The 16,435-nt window shown below is 41.5% G+C and overlaps 1 long non-coding RNA gene across 1 annotated transcript in view; it reads right to left on the bottom strand.

The window, feature by feature from the left end:
* The window catches only part of LOC105416647 (uncharacterized), a 38,162-nt gene that overhangs the window by 21,094 nt on the left and 633 nt on the right, over positions 1-16,435 (bottom strand). Inside the window, exons 2-3 of the long non-coding RNA XR_964661.2 lie at positions 16,296-16,377; positions 2,051-2,214 (exon numbers count right to left, since the gene is read on the bottom strand). This is a non-coding gene — a long non-coding RNA (uncharacterized lncRNA). The remainder of the gene's footprint in view (positions 1-2,050; positions 2,215-16,295; positions 16,378-16,435) is intronic.

Raw genomic sequence — 16,435 nt, 5'->3', positions numbered from 1 at the left:
GCCTATTACAGCCTTTTCGCATTCGCAGTAGAAGCAAAAAGTAAATAAATTTGTGTCTTTGGTTGAAACTTTCGCACATAAATGGAGCTTTTAGTCAGTTTTTTCTTCTAATTTGTGGATTCAACCTTGAAAAGCAGAGGTTTTGGGCACTGGTGCGAGGGGTGGCCTATGTTGTGTATTGCCATGTCTATTCCTCGCTGTGTAACCTTTTGCATTAGACTAAAACCATCACCCTGTTGTCATCTTTCTCCGGCATAAATGCCGGCTCCATTCAGAGCACAGCTGGTTCTGCAAGGTCAATAAGAAAGTTGGAGTGCTTATTTGTTTCTGTGTTTTATTTGAAACGGCCGCTGCTCTGATTTGATGAATCCTGTTGAAAAGAATCACAAGTGTTTCACTGTCTAAAAGACACGAGGGAATTTTTACTCACTGAAGCAGGTTTTACCCTTTTGTAAAACTTTATTAAATTTTCCAGAATTCTTTATCCTTGCTATTCAGTGCTTTGACATTCTTTCTCCCCTCCTGAGCTTAATGGTTGCACCCTAGCCGGCGCTCGCCGTGGCTCTGCAGCAACAGGCTCCGACCCCTCTGACGGCCAGACAGTTAGCCATTGTAAAGCTGAATCGGCCTGAATTTATGACCATGTTTCTGGCTTTTCCCAGAATGCATTGTCAGTCCGTCACGCCATCATCAATCTGCTGCCCCTGACCGAAGATGAAGACATAGAATAAGAAGAAAACGCAGCTGAAAGGAGACAATGGCGAGGGTGATGCTCGTGTATGCGATCTTTCCATCGGCTGTCAGAGGGAAGACATTAAGGTTTTGGTGTGACTGCATTGAGAACCAGCGCCTGGGTCCAGATTGAACCATTAAGAAGAGGCTGGTTGAGTGCACATTGTGGCAAATTAATACACAGTTTGATGCCAGAATGTTTCCATGACATTTAATCTCCATTAAGCTGCGAAACCTGAGCCTCCGGAGCTGCTTCCGATACACCAATGTCCACTCGGCACAGGACTCACAAAAAAATAAGGGCATTGCAAAAAAAAAAAAAAAGTTGGGAGATGACACACGTGATTGACATTAATTTATTCTTCTTATCCAACGCAAACTATTTCCCACAACAAAAGCAGCTTTCTTGCAGACTTCCTGCTGCTCTCCTGTGATTCAGAGGCTTCCCTGATCTACACACAGATATTGAACATCATAAATCAGCTTCATAAAAGGGCGTCTTGGGGATTCTGTCTCTTATTTGAGGGTAAAAATAAAAGAGAAAGAAAAACCTAAATCCTTGTGATTAATGTGCTCTCCAACGCTCTCATATCCATGGTAACCGGGGCAGTTTGCCCTGCCATTTAGAGGATCCAGACGCCGACACAGGGGCATGATTTTCCCTCACCGATGTGTCGCTTATCTTCACAGTAAAGTTTTCCAGACTAAAACTCCACAATAGTGAAATCATTGAATTATTCCACCTTTTCTATCCATCATCTGCTTTGATGATGACAGAAAGTCACCCATCTTTTTTGTTTATTTTGTTTTACTTTTGAAGCGTTTCAGAACAGACCAGAGCAAATTAGTGCTGGGTTTGACATTGAGAGCTACATAAAGAGTCAAACCCATTCCTTTCTCATATTAAAAGGAAAGCTCAAAAAGGCTGAAAAGCTTTATTCTGCTGTGAATTAAATAACAAAAAAACCCTGCAAATATTAAGTAGACAGGTAATTAGAAAATATTTTCACTAGATTTTTTTCAAGTCTTCCTGCATTAAAATCAGTTTAAGTACATATTAAAAAGAAAAGTCGTTTCTTTTTTGCTTATAAAAGAAATTTATGGCCAAAGAAATGCGATAAGAAAACACCTACATACACCCAGTGAATCTAGATGTTTATGCCCGACACCAGCAGTTGAAAAAGAGGAAATATAAAGATAGTAAACCTAGCAGATCGTGCATCTTTAGATGTAAATAAAATAGAATTCTGGGAAGAATTACAGCCCTCAGAGGCAAATGAGAAGTATAGACATAAAAAACAGGGAAAAATAAACTCACCCAATGCAGGAGAGCAGAACAGTGATCAGAAGTTTGGCGTGGACACCTCTGAAGTGTACCTTCTTTGATTTACTGTGTCAATAACGCTGCCGTGGTATCCCTGACCGGCGTGATTGATGGACACATTTTGTCTGCATGTCCCTCCATAGTGCCAGCTCTTACCTCTGAAAGAGAAGGAATAAGAAAAGGTTTTGTTTTGTTTTTCTAAAAAAAGGAAATTTTACATGTCTTTGCCGCTACGTGCAGTTAATGCTCTCTCAGTCTTTTGGGAGCCAGTGCCCACGTTGAGTCTTTTTCCATTTATGAGGCAGAGCCGTTTCCCTCTAGCAATTACTCGCCACAGTCATGCGTGCATGTAAGTGATGATACTGACAAAACATCTTAACCTCAGCTCGGGCATGAACCTGAGTTTATGTGCAAATATGCTGTTCATGACAAGTAAAAGTAGGGCGACAGACAGGAGTTTAAAAAGTTTGATTCCTCTCCTTTGTAGCCAAGGAGTTAGCGTTGGTTTTTTTTCCTGGACAAAAGGTCTTGACAGGAAGCCACAAAGTGGAGAGGTAAGCATTGATTTAAAAGACAGTATTTCAAACTGCACCCTGGAGTGCGAGGCAGGGCTCTCACACTGATGACACTAATTCTTCTGGGAAATTCATGTTGGTTGGTGTCTAGACGTTTTATTAGCAGGCCAAGAGCACCAAAGGAACGGCCATGTCCGCGCTCAGAGGACAGCGCTTTACTTAGTGGATTACACGTTTGACTAAATTGGCATCAATGAAAGGTATCACTTAACAAGTTCGAATCCCTGCACTAACCTTATTTTGTGAAAACTAAGGGGAGAAAATGCAAACAGTTATGTTTCCATCTTGGGGCACGCCGACAACTCACTCCCACGCTCATATCGAGGGGCAATTTAGATTCTCCGTCAACCTCATGCGCATGTTTTTGGTCTGTGGGAGGAAGCTGGAGCGTGCAGAGGAAACCCATGCAGGTATGGGGACGACACGCACGAGTTTCCCAAGCAGCAACGGAATAAACAAGCAAGTCGAGGTCAGATGATGCGGAATATGATGCCATGGGTGCCACATTCGATTTTTAAAAAGTAGATGCTTATTGAACCGTTGACACCATCATTTTTTGCACCTTAACCCCAGGTCACACAAGCATATAGCATCACCAACTCACTTTTGACTTGAATAAGACGGGTATGAATAACTGGCTTTGATTTTGCATCTATACCACAGAAATTTGATCCAGATAACAGATTTTTCCTCTCCGTCTTCTCACACACACACGCACACCCACGCAGGCACGCACGCTCCGGCTGATTAGCGCGTCTCCCGTGAGTGAGTGTGTGTCACGTTTTAGTGGAAAATTACAGCTCTTTCAACAATCCCTCAGTCGGAATCCCATTCCAAAGTGGATTTTATCTGCAAATCACAATTATTTTGTTCATGCTCGGTTTTAATGGGAACCCCCGCTGAGTGGAAGAAGACACTTCTCTATTCATAAATGTATTACTGCCGCTGGATCATTAACTTATTGTTATCTGCGCGAGGGACGGCTTATTGACATGACAACATTCAAATCAAACTTTTGTGTTCATCCATATCACGGAAACAATGTCATCCGGCCCATTTGCACCACTCTCCTTGTGTGTCTGAGCCTGAGATAAGTGTAGGCTGGGTTTCTCAAATGTCTGAAGAGGTTTTCTTTATGATTAGAAATAAGAAAGACAAAAGCAGCAGATGCCACCGTAAATGGGACACCGGGGTGTGAGATGATGGCGGGCTGAAATCACTGCCGCCGCTGGAGATGACACAGCGCTCCCGCTTATCTCAACCAAAAAGAACATTTATAACCGCGAAGGAAAACAGACGCAATCACTTTGGAAGCTGTGAATTATCTGGGAGTTGAAGCCCGGGCCCGATATTTACGGCGGGGAGATGCCGGAGCGGCACGGCACGTTTGCACAGATGGTGGCCGTCCTCGGTCAACATTCAAATAAAAACGTGGAACGAGCGTCTCCTTCTGTGTCCGGCTATTGGGCTGTCAGCAGATGAATGCAGACGCTGATAAAGGGGAGGGGGGGGGGTGTAAAAGTGTTTAAGTCGGCAGAAGTTGTAAAGCCGAGTTGCTTTTCACTGCTTGTGCAATCCTTTCTGCCTTGTTGAACTTTATTAAATTCTGTCATTCTCTGCTTCCTGTCTGACTCTTCGTCAGCTTCTTTTCTTTCCTTCATCTCGGAACTGTTGTGGAGGCCGAAAGAATGCGTTTGTGACGATAATATCACCAGAGTGTTGCTCTAACGAGTTACCCACTGAGATGAATCGCCCAAACCAGGAAATAAAAAGATTGCAAGTTTGCGGCTGGAGTAGAATCTGTACAATGCTTTTCCTCTTTTTCACTTTCTTTTCCTAATTTTAGGGTTTTTAGAAGAGTGGATCTTCTATTTTGCCCAGATTTGAGAAGAATTCTAAAAATATGCACAACAAGGTTTGTTTCTGTTTCAATCTGACACTTTCTTTCAGAGTGGACACTTTTAAAATTGGCAAAATATCGGCAAACACAGCAGCTGAGGGTATTTGTATTGAGGACCCAACCTCCTCAGGTTGGTGCCTTGTGTCTGATTGCCTCATGTGTCTCACCTGCATGATACACCTGGGTCCATTTGTCTACTACTGAACCTCTGCACTTTGTTAATTCCACGTTATCACATTCACATGATAACGTGGAATTAACAAAGCGCAGTTTTGTTTTAAACGCATTTTAGTTGAATGCAGCTCATTAAAACAACATATTCTGGCTTTCTGTGTTGCACCTCAACTCAATTATGTGAACAAAACAGCAGGAAACATTTGTTTCTGCAGGATAATCTGACTGACAAAATCCACTGCTGCAACAGTAGACTAATGGATATGAAAGAATGATCAATCAGCTTCCAAAGGAAGGTTAAAAAAAAGATGAGCTGCCACATTCTTGCTCCTTGACAACCGTATCAAGCCCTGTCCACAGACGTCACCAATGAGGTCCATCTTTCGCCGGTCTCGCTTCAGGTCTGATGTGTTTCTTCTAATTGTGGCAAAAATAATCTCGATCACTTCACGTTTTTCTGATCCCACCTGCAAAATAATCTGAGAAAAACAACAAAGGCAGAGAGGCTGGCAGCGAGGGGTATGTTTTTATCTATGGACGACAAAAGAAATAAAAAGGGAAGAATTAAGACCACTTTAAAAGAGGGTCGTCCTGTGAAGATGCATTGTGGGAAGACGAGGACGGTCTATCCTGGCGTGGCCGAACAAACAAACAGAGGAACGAGACAAAGTGCAACCACTGACCTTTGTTCAAAGAAGCCATCTAATCTGTTTCCACTTTACTTAATTAGAAAAAGCACAGGGATTTTTAATGTGCACGGTGTTAATGGGAAACAGCTCACAGGTGCTAATTAAAAACAAAAAAAAGAGCCTGATCTCTTTGGTAACTTCTGAGTCCATTAATCTACATATACATCTGTAAACTCTGCAGATTTGTTTTTAGTTTAGGGGAGTGACAATCAGCTGCATCCATGAAGCTGAGGAAAATATTATTTATGATGCTAACATTTATACACACCCACATTAAATCAGGGATGTGACCTTTGTTAGAGATGAGCCTCATTCATTCAAAGTCTCTTTTTCTGCACTCGAGGCTGTATAGAGAGCAGCTTCACGGTGATTCACCACTGATTTACAGCTTCCACAAACCAGCACGTGTGTCCCCAAGGTGGCAAATATGTGTATTTGTTGCTGCAATAAACACAATTTTTTTTCTTGCAAAGAAGGAAAAAGGGATGTAGTTATTTTAAGTACTGGAATGGTGTCCCTAAAAGATTGGTAATTAGAATACAGAAAATCTCTCCAGTTAGATCAGTCAGGACTATTCACACAGTCATTTATTAGCGATTGTAATTAGATTTCCTGAACATATCTTTTCAGTGTTTTTTAAAATTTCTTTTTCAGTCATTTTTAAAATGGATTTCTAAATTCTCTGTGCTGTGAGTCTATACTGAGGGAAAAAGCCTAAACCCTTTAGTGCATAAACCAATACATCGTTCCACTGTGTTCGACTCATAGCACAACTGTACAGATGTGCATTTCTTACGTGGTCCGTGGCCTAAAGGAGCGGCTGAGTCCAGCCTCACACTATGGGCTCCGACCACATTAAAACCCCCTCTCGTCTGGGTAGTGTGTGGTCTTCCTCTGATGGGACAGCAGGGGGATGCAGGAAACAAATTAGCTTTCTTGACCTTGGACTAAGTTTTCCCTTCCACCCTTAACCCCCCTCCCCCTCCTCTGTCTGTCCTTCATCTGGCCACTTCAAGGGACGGCAGCACGTCGCCCCTGTCCCTCGAAACTCTGCATTCGGTTACAGATCTCAGGACGTTTGTGGGTCAGATGGGTTGATGTGGTCTAGACCATATGTGGGAACATTTTGAAAACAGGAAATAGGAAAAGAAGCTCAGGGATAAGAATGAGAAGTGTGAAAATGTCCCCTTTTTGTCTTGAAATACAAGGCATGCCATATGTTTGGCAGTTTAACTTCAAGGTCACAGGTTCTTGGACACATGTTGTCCTATAAGCTGGTTTGAAAAACATGCTACTACAATTAAAATCACAGAAACACATTTTTTTCGCCGTCCAAACTAAGAGACCTTTTGGCTACAGGAGTGAAAGAAACCTTTCAATGACAGATATTGAATTGTAACACCAACAGGCAAATCTAATTGTCCCAGCTGAGGCGGAGGCACGTCCATGTGCATCAGCGTTCAACCTGGGAGCAAAAATAACCCGGGGTGTCCGGGGAAGGCCGGCAGCAGCTCTCTGCTAATGCTCATGCTCTTCATTGATCTACGAGGGCTTCTTAATCTGGTGGGCAGCTTCCTCCTTCATATGTTTCATAATGTGCATCGATGACCGCGGCGTTCACGTGCTGGCTCACAGCATTTTATTGATCCCGCAGCGAAGCAAACATGTATTTAACACACCGGCCGGCGACTCCTTGCAGATATGACAGAATTGTCCTCATTAACGATGACAGGAATCGATGGCTCACATGACAAGATATCATCTGCAAAGTTATTAACTGTCTGAGGTTACAAAGGACCTTTGTGGTTTAAAACGGAACACATTTGTGATGTTTCATTGTCTAACATTTTAGATTCTCTGCACTCGGGGAATTATTTATCCGCTGTATGATTCAGCTGGTGTTCTGGGAAGTGTTGACTGGAAATACATGAAGTAAGATGACTCAGGAGCCTGGCTTTGTCACCGAACCAGGCTGACCATTTCCTTTCCAGTGAGGTGTTGGTTAAAGACGAAGAAATTTCTTTTGATTTTTCCTGCAGCCACAATATTTTTTTTAAACTTTGTGTTAATTTGACTTTTTTTGAAGCAAACAACACAAATGGCAAAATGACTGTAAATATATCTAGCTTCCCTAGCAACGATTGTAGTAATTAACAGTTTTTTTGTTGTTTTTTTTAAAAAAATTTGGACCAACAAATTGGTAATGTGAAGTACGTGAGTATTGAAGTAAACGTTCAAGCTCTGCAATCGGCTAAAAGGATTCATGGATACGGGGAGGACACCAATTGTTGAGGACACTGAAGTGTGTGTTTGTGTGTCTCTTCTAAACTTGGATCATGCGGCTGTCTGTCTGAGTCCAGACAGTAGGAAGTGAAAGTGCTACAGCAGCCACAACACAGGTCAGAACTAAAACCCAGTTTCCACTCCTGCAGTTCAGTTCTCGTTTCACAAACACACACATAAACACACACATACACACACACTGCCGGAGACTTTTAAAGATGACAGGACGTGAGGTCAGCTTTATATGATGTAACAAAATGATCTAAAGGAAGAGCAAATACTTTCAAACCAGAACTAATGTGGAAGAATGACGGGAAGCACAAAAAGTTACACGCAGTTGTAAATAATAATCACATTTGTTAGGATTGGAAAACAATTTGTTCAATCATTGGTTAATTTCAAAGGATGCTGAAAGAATTTAATGTTTGCAATTGAATAAATTAAATCTTTGAAGGTGATAATCAAACACACACACACACACTTCTTTTGAATTTGCCGCATCTTTATATAAGCTTACATTTGCACTTTTGCACCTTCAGTGTAAGAGAGCATGTCAGAAAAATGTGGAGAATAAAAGGACCGTTTAATTGTGGTTCAAGAGATATCATTTATCAGACTGTCAGTAATCTCTCCCACTCACCCCTGTGTCCAACACACACACACGGAGACGCAAAGACCCCAAAATTTATAAAAAAGATTTCATAGACCCGTCTGTGAGCATTATCAGGAAAAAAGGAAAAGCAATGAATTTGGGATGAACCCACTGTGCCATTTCACTTTGAGGGGGAAAAAAATGACTTTTTAATTGCATTTCTTTTGGGCAAAAGTGATAATTAATTTTGCTCAGGGAGACACATGAAGCAGTCACAATGATATTAAAACAAAAAGGGATTCTCGCCTTCGGTCCCATGAATAACTATGGAAATGTCAGCTTGGGAAAGCAAATTGTGTGACAGGACCACACTCGTCAAAATGGAGTTTTTGCGTGGAAACAACACATGACATAAATTCAGGCTAGTCTCCCTCATAATTTCACTTTTTACACAAAAATAACAAAATAAAAGAGGAAAGACCATCCCAGTACAGCACAAACTTGTCAACATGAGGTCAACCCCCCTCCTCCACCCTCTGCCTGTTTTTCTATCTATCTGTTTGGTGTGCTGGTAAGCCTGTCTCCCCCCTTCATTGCGGGCCCTCGCCCATTGTTAGTCACCTTGTTTATTGGCTGGAGCAGCCGTGGCGTACTGGACATCATCTGAAACCACAAACGACAGGATGCAATAAGCTGGAGAATAGCAGCAATCTGAGGAAAGTTCTCCCTTCACCAGAGCTCCCTAACTCTCTGTCTTCTTATCCTGAGCAGAAAATAAAAAAATCAATACGGGCTCGCGGGTCTTGATAAAAGCGCTGGACACAGAGAGGAGCCATGCTGGATATAGTAAATTAAAGCGATCAAAATTTTCCAGTCGACTTGGCCCACGGCCTTGGTAAACTAACAAGCCTGTCTCCACGGCTGTCCATCAAACTCCGACCACCATCTTCATTCTCTCCTTCAGCTTCTACAATTAAATCTTTCCATTAGCATTCAGTCTCAGAGGTTTCATGATACATTGCTGCATAGGTGTCTTTGAATCAAAGTAAAATTTTGGCAAAATTCATCACCAATGTAATAAATATTACATATATAACACAAAACAATACTCTAAAGCTACACAATGTTTGCACTGTTTGTTTTCCATAAATCTAAACTGATTTATTCAAGTAATTAAGAAGAACTTAAGCTATAATATTAATCATACTTTTTGCTATATTTCTGTTTCATCATGCTACACTTTTTTTTAGCACGGATTATTTTAGTTTTTAAATCTCATGCTGTATAGGTTTTATATAAAGCTTTTGTTTATACAAGTAGGAGTAAATTAAACCGTAAAAAGGCCTTTTGTGATCGTAAACTTTAACACATCGAGTTATAAATGTAAATAAATGGTGGGAATACATTTTTCAACATACAAAAGTGGTGTTTCATTACAAAGCTGTTTATTCAGAAAAAAAGTAAGACAACTGAATATTGAGAAATCCTTTAACATTGAAGGGGGGAAAAATTGTGTATTTTGACTAAAGTGTATTTTGCCCACTAACTTTACAGATATCAAGTCAGGAAAGATGCTCAGTGAACACTGCCGGGTTGTTGTGGTTTCAAGCCACTGCTGAGTTTCAAGGGTTAAAATGTTGAAAAAGTTGAAAAACACGGACAGCAACTCAATAAATTTGGATTCAGCCATTTTCTGTCTCCTTTTCATTATCAACTTGACCTCAGTGTAAAAGGTCAATATCAATAAGTGGAAAAGCTTCGAAGGAGAATTTGTGGAAGTTTAGAAGACATCCATGTTCTTATATAGACAGGAGCTGATTGTAGATTGTAAATCACATTAGAAGTTATTCTTAAGACATGATTCTGACTGCTGTGAGTGTATAATGCAGCTTTGTTTAGGTAAGAAAGATCCTCTTCACTGTGTAGAATCCGGTCATGTGGGTGCACAATTCCTCACATACTAGATGTTTGGGAATTAAAATGTCTGAACTTGAAGAAAACTGCATCAAGTACAGGCTCTGAAACACCAGGGCGAAGAAAAATACTATTAAATACAAAATCTGTAAGTAGAAAATGGTCATATTGGCAGTTTCATTCGTTCACATAAGTCAAGTAACAAGTTTGTTTAGTTTTTACTAATTAACAAATAAGTTAAAAACAATTTCTGATGTCCACAGCGAGTCAGGGATGATTTTATTAATAATATTAATGTATTACTCACTTATTATTATTAATGTATTACTCAGTGCCAGTTTTTCTAACACATTTGACCAGTTAACTTCTTAGTTATTTACAAAATGTGGTTGTAAAGTCAAAATCTAATTAAAAAGTAATAATACATAATAAATAAATACATTTTATTTCAAGTCTTGTTGTTGCAGTGTACACATTTATTGAACTGTTGTGCTGCTATTAATGCTCAGTGAATTAAATGTTCATCCAAGTACTCCAAAACACACAAAAAGTGGTAAAAGTTAAAACTACCCCAAAGTCATTTTTCAGCATTTTAATTAGAGCAGTTTCAGTGGGCCTATAAATAATGGAGGCAAATTGATAGTTCAGGCAATTATTAGCAGTTCTTAAACAGAGGTACAGTATTGCTACTGCTAGTGTTTACCAAAATTAAAACAATAAATCAGGTTGTCATAGAAAGTGGTGCCTTGCTGCCCTGTTCTTCTACCCATGAAGACAAAATAATTCTGTCCTCTCTCTTTTTTTTTGTTTTGTTTAACAATTACAAATTCCACAATAATTGAGCAGTTGAGAGATACTGGACATAGAAAATGCTAATTTGTTTACAGAACATCAATTTGTCTACAATAAAGGTCTCAAAGTGAATGTTTCCATTTAATAACATACAAAGGTAACACATGCCTTCAGTTCAGCGTTTGAATTACAGTAATGCCAGCAACAGCTGACTCACTCTGCTAAACACACACACACACACACACACACACTCCAAGCCAGACCTGCATTGTGCCCCTTTTGGCAGCCAGTCCACCGACCAGTTAATAGGGATTAGTAAAGATTGGCCAATCCCGACCAGCCTCACGGTGTGTCAGATTTACCACAGAGCTAATCTGATATGCCAGCTCAACATTGCTAACTGTTATTTGATGGCTGAGCTAGACTGAGAGGAGGAAAAGGTTCTATGAGTGACCCGCAATTATTTTAAACTTAAGTTACTGGTTTAGGGATTTATTTCGAGTCACATTGTTGTTTCAAATTGAAGCTAGCTCATGGACAGTTTACAGGTCAGGCTAAAGCAACGTATACCCCGACATTCAAGCGTCTTAAACTGACCTCTGCTGTGTCGTCACTATGAGTGTGACGTTGGATGAGCGCGTGCCAGGAATCAGCTCAAATAAAACACCGCTGGCCAACTGTGCCAGTATTTCCTGTAGCCTTATCCTGTTGACCCAGGTGAGACAACAGCCCGGGGACACTTACAGTAAATCCCGCTGTAGCCCCGGGCGACATGCACATGTCCTGTTAACACATCACAGCTTGATTCGCAGGGATCAGAGGCCCGCCACCAGTAGCCAAAAGCCTGCACAGGCCTTTGCAAATACTGCACGATGCAACATGATACTGATGTAGGAAGTGCTTAAGCCAGGGTTCAGAACAAGGTTTCCTGAAATGCACACAAAAAAAGGAGATGGGGTGCTGTGTGTTGTCCATCAGTTGCTGATCTTTCAATCACCGATAAGGTGGTCCAGCTGTGTGTAATTATTTTAAAGTCTTAAAATTAAACGTACAAATTAAGATCAGACCTGGAAAAGGACAAGTCACCTGATTACGGATCAAATAACAAGTTGGAAGAAGGATTGTGTCTTATTAGCCTCGTGTTAGCCATGCTGATCCTGACGCTCAGACTCCTGCCTCTCATTCTATATTTATCTATTTTAATCTCTTTATATAGCAAAAAGGATTCCGATTTCAAATACCACAAGAGTCAATCCAATTGGAAAACAGTTGGCAGACCGGTGGTTTACACGTAAAACCTTAAGGAAAGATTACAGAGGGAGCATTGCGTGCATATTTCGAGCAGTGATGACTTGAACGCTTCACTCTGAAACTATTTGGTTGAGTGTTTCTGTCAGAGTAAACAACACTCACTTAATTGCAGGTCTTTATGGTGCAGAGAATCAGCTACAGTTGATTCCTCCCCCAACACACACACACACACACACGCTATTAGCAGAAGAAAGATGTCACCATGCTGGAGCATGAAGATTAGGATTACTACATTTAGGATTAAGCACACTAAATTGTGGCTCGGGTGTCAACTAACCCTGAATCATTTTTGAAATCCCGCCTGCATCCCAAAAGGCTCCCTGAGATCAATGCGAGCTTTGTGAGGTAGATTCCTCGCTTGTAATGCGACGTGTGATGTCACCCTGCGATCTTCTATATGCAGGGTTTGCAGCAGGTGCTCCTGAAGCTCAGCTCATCCTTTCAAAGCATGATCGATGAGAACGTTGCCATGTAAACACACACGTCTGCACCTCCCCTCTCCACACACACACACACACACATTAAGGTTGATTTTGAAGGGTCCTTAATCAGAACTAAGCAATTGACTAAACAATGACAGATATGGGGAACAACTGTGGAATTTTAAGAGGTTTTCACTTTTATCTGCATCTTTTCTTTTATCACAGATTATATTTCTCTGTGTGAACAGGCCCCGGGGCCCACTCAGGTATTAATTAAAATCTAAATACTAAATATTGATTGATACCTTATCAGCGCGTTGCACTTGGTGTGAGGCTATTGATCGAGCCTGTGATTTATTATCATATTTAAGAAAAATCATTTTGTGTGATTATACGGGTAATGGATTTTCAGCCGAGGGTGTAATTCTTATTTTTCTTCCCTGTGTATGGTGCTGGGTGCATGGATGGAGAAGCAGATTTCTCAATTGTGTTCGGAGATCACCGATATCCTCAGTGTGGCCTGTGAGGGGCTTGTGTAAGAGAATGATCCCCTCCACCCGTTCGTGTCACGGGGAATAATGGCTGTAGGGATTACCTCTTTAATCACAACAAAGATTAACAGATGGTATGAGAACAGTTATTAGCAAACAACTTGCACTCATCAAATCAATAAGATGATTTGTAATCAGGCTGTCGGCGCAAGTGGAAAGGGAGCCACGGCTGCTCCCAGTGAAAGATCCTGGCAATCAGAGGCTACTGTGTAGCAATTACCCCTCCACAAAATAGGTGCTCTTCCTCCAGTGGCTGGCAGTCCTCCAAAAGACACGGCGGACTCGCAGCAAGACAGGGCGCTAACACAGTAAAACACACAACGCTGCACAGGTAACCTTGTAGTTGATCAGATGTTTGGTTGCTCCACAATTCCATCTCGCTCTTTGCCTTTTAATTCGGTGGATCTCCATGTGATCGGGTGGGAGGGGGTGATTCTAAATGTTTACACATGCTGTCGGTCGCTACAAAAGGCCACGGAGCTCATTAGCGGGTTACCATGAATAAGTTAGCGCGGGGACAAAGAGAGATGAGCATGGAGAGTGTGCAGGGGAAGTGTTCGCTGCGCAAATATTTCTCCGTGGAGACACGAGGGGGAAGAGGCTGGATGACTCTATCAGTACTGTAAAACAGTGACTCAAAGAAATAGATTTTCTCTGCTCCATGTGAACACATTACATTTGACCATTTTCCAAACAGCTTCAGGTGCAGGAACTTTAAAGCCTCTACATGCAAACAGCCACTTCACATTCATCATAGCAGGCACACATTCATTGCAGCTCAAAAGTGTAAAAGTGTTACCAATAATTGGGAAAAGGGTAAAATTCTGCTCCATTTTGACCTCTGTTCTTAAAGATCAGAGGCCTTTTGTAGTCTTTATGTATTGTGGTGCCTTTACAGTGGAAACAGTAAGTTTAAATCACACTCTCAAAGAAAGAACCGACTTAAAAGCCAGAAGAGCATAAATGTGACCTCAGTTGCCACAGATGTGGTGGCTTTCATATCAGCAGAACCTCGTGAGGAGTGAGCTTCCTTCTCATGACTGTTTTTAATCCCCTTTCTGGATGATGTCAAGCACACACAAACATACACACACTGACCAGAAATCATGTGATATTGCCAACACACAAACCACACAGGCATGCTCAGAGTGGCTCCTCCTTTCATTTAAATGTTTTCCTAGTGGGGACTTTAATTTTGGTCCCTATTTCACGAGAGGACCCTGTGATGTGACTGTGTAAGCACGTTTGTGTCCTCACAGCAAGATGAAAACCAGAATGTGTGTACACACACAATTTGGGAAATCCATAACATAGGAAACTATGAATTCCAATAGGGTGCTAACTTTCTGTACCCTGTTTTTTTAGACATGCACGCACAGATGTGCAACACACTGTCAGAATGACAGGGTACATGTGCACTGACCAGGATTAAGCAAGATTCCAAAACAATGGCAGGATGAAGTAACTGATGCTGTTTAAAAATTCAAAGGCCTCTATTGAACGGCGCGACACACATATCAATGAACTGACTGGACTGGCTGCTTTCAGACAACATGTTGGGACCTCCTTGCAAGGATTTACAGCTACCATAGCAACTGAGAAGAGGTAAAACTGCCCTGAAGACCCCCTTATGAGAGCAGACATCAACATAGTCACTTTTAAGGCCACTAATATCTCCCCAAGGTCAGACCTGACAGGGAATCCCTATAAGATTAAGTGTCAATGGTGCAACTTTAGACCCTTTCTGCTCATTGTTCTTGGTAATGGCCTTAGATCCAGGTATGACCAATGCACTAGAGGTGCATACCCTTGAGTTTTTCTGTCAAGGCTGAGGTGATCAGAAAGTTAATATGAACCTAGTGATGTCCTCACGTGTTGCTTCAAAACTGAGAGTTTCTTCAGCCTGGTATTGTAGGGAGTTTTCCACGGCTGTCCTTCACCTTAAAATCTGACATATAGTCCATCGGCGGCAGCGTTGAGCATTTTATCATCTCCTCTGGAGCACCAGCACCCCAGCCATTAAATAAATTACAGTGCATTTCTGTTATTGGTGATTGAAGTGGTCAGATCAAATCTCGCTCATCTACCAGCAACTGGTCACTTTTGCGCGCTGATGATTCATGACAAGCAGGTGACAATTGAAATGATGATTAAAAGTCATGCTTCCTCACACGAATTCACACACCTACAGTATACGTCCCTAATAACAGTGCAACATTTGCTCTGCAGGGTTAGAAAAGTGAACCGTTAACCAACCCCTAACTTTGTCAATACTGACCGTCTGACATCTATTTCACTTGGCATCAAGAAAAACACACACTTGGAAAGGTTCTCTCTGAACACTAACAAAATCCATCCCCAAACTGTGTTTGAAGCCAGATAATATACTTATTTTGTCAAAGCAAAATCAGTATGCATTTATAATCAAATGTTTTAAAAACATATGTGCTCCTCAAATGATGAACTCAAATGTGTACATTTCCTGTTGTCCTCAGCACATACATAAGTAGTAGCATAATCCCCCTTGTTAAAATTAACAAAAAACAAAAACCAGATAATATGTAACAACCTAGTAATTATCGGCACAGATTAAGAATTCCAAAAATCTACAATGGTTTGGACATTGGGAAATGGAGTGTAGCTCAAAACGCGTGATTGGACAGAATTAATGCCGGAATAACCAACAACAATCTGTAAAGCAGTGTTAATAAAATAACAACACGGACGGTTATAATGATCAGAGAACAGTGATGAACAGCTGCTCTCTGATTGGTGGACAAAGAGGTGGCAGCAGTATAGCATAGGCTGCCACAGGCTTCTACTGTAGCCTGCGGTGTGCGCGTCTGAACGCGTCTTGCACCAGTTGCGGCGCGCAAAGACGCCTGATTGGACGCAGAGCGGACTGGCGCAGACAGCGCGTGTAACTCGGTGGCCAACGCGCGTGCATAAACTCGTATTAAATCGTACCATTTCACGCAATTTTCTATTCTTTTTTTATTCTATTTTAGAGCGACGCGAAAACAGCGAATCAGTTACCTTTCAGCGCCTCTCTTCCCCGCACAGGCCGGCCTCTCTTCCACGGAATCCGCAGCGCACAGGCAGGCAGCCCGGTGGAGGACTGCAGAGTGAGGGAGGGAGGAAAAGAGAAGGACAGATGACTTCTTACGAGGCAGTGC

This window comes from Takifugu rubripes, chromosome 7 (assembly GCF_901000725.2).
Source record: "Takifugu rubripes chromosome 7, fTakRub1.2, whole genome shotgun sequence".
Classification (NCBI taxonomy): Eukaryota; Metazoa; Chordata; class Actinopteri; order Tetraodontiformes; family Tetraodontidae; genus Takifugu; species Takifugu rubripes.
This window is presented reverse-complemented; position numbering and strand designations above follow the sequence as displayed.